At 50.1% G+C, this 875-nt stretch overlaps 1 pseudogene; it reads right to left on the bottom strand.

The window, feature by feature from the left end:
• Window positions 1–245: 245 nt before the first annotated feature.
• LOC103071800 (protein FAM136A pseudogene) lies at window positions 246–664 on the bottom strand (annotated as a pseudogene).
• Between the last annotated feature and the right edge of the window lie 211 nt (window positions 665–875).

Consider the following 875-nt stretch of genomic DNA (forward strand, 5'->3'; position numbering starts at 1 on the left):
TCAGGCTCACAAAAACTCTCCTGTGCTATCTCGTGCTATCTCTGACCCAAATTTTAGCACCAATTTTTTTCACTTTCTAGGATTCAAACACAAGGGAACCAGTGTCCAGAGGCAAGTGACATAGGCCTTAAACTTGCGGCCATCCTTAATTTCCTCATTCATAAACTTTCCTTAGAAAACTCAAATCCCCATTCCTCTTTTTAAACAGATTCCTGCCTTCAGCCCCAATGGCCAATAGCAGACATCTATTTCCCAATGGACGAGAGACACTCCTTCATCTTCTTGGTCATGGTTAGGGTGAGGTTCATGTGGTCATCCACACACTTGGTCACGCAACTCTCCAGCTGCTGCTTCACCTGAAGCTCTTTACTCCCTGCATCTATTGAATCTTTGGCTTTGTCGTTGCAATGCATAGTGCACCGGGCCAGGCCATCCTGGAACTTCTCTAACTCGCTGGTCACCAGGGCCTGGGCTTGAGCCAGAGGTGTATGGCAGCACGCAATGCACTGGTGCACTTGCTGCATGGATGCCTGGCTGTCCTCACAACAGACGGTGCTGCAGCGGGACATGAGGCCCTGCATCTTTCCCAGATGTTCTATCTCTCCAGACTCTTCACCATAGAGTCCACTGCCTCCTGCACCAGGAGCTGCTGCAGCTCCGCCATGGTGACCTGGCGCTGCTCCCTGCTGGCCGGCGCCCACGTGGACTCCTGCTCAGGAGCCCGCTGCCTCGCCACTTCCTGGGTCACTGTGGCCCGCCCTTTCCAGATAATTCTTTTCTTATACAACTTTTCATTTTCCTAAGCATAATTGCCTTGCTTTTTTCGTTTGCTCGGTTTTTAAAGTTCTAATCACTATTAAATCATTCCCAGACTC

This window comes from Lipotes vexillifer, unplaced genomic scaffold (genome assembly GCF_000442215.2).
Source record: "Lipotes vexillifer unplaced genomic scaffold, Lipotes_vexillifer_v1.1 scaffold865, whole genome shotgun sequence".
In the NCBI taxonomy this organism is placed as follows: domain Eukaryota; kingdom Metazoa; phylum Chordata; class Mammalia; order Artiodactyla; family Lipotidae; genus Lipotes; species Lipotes vexillifer.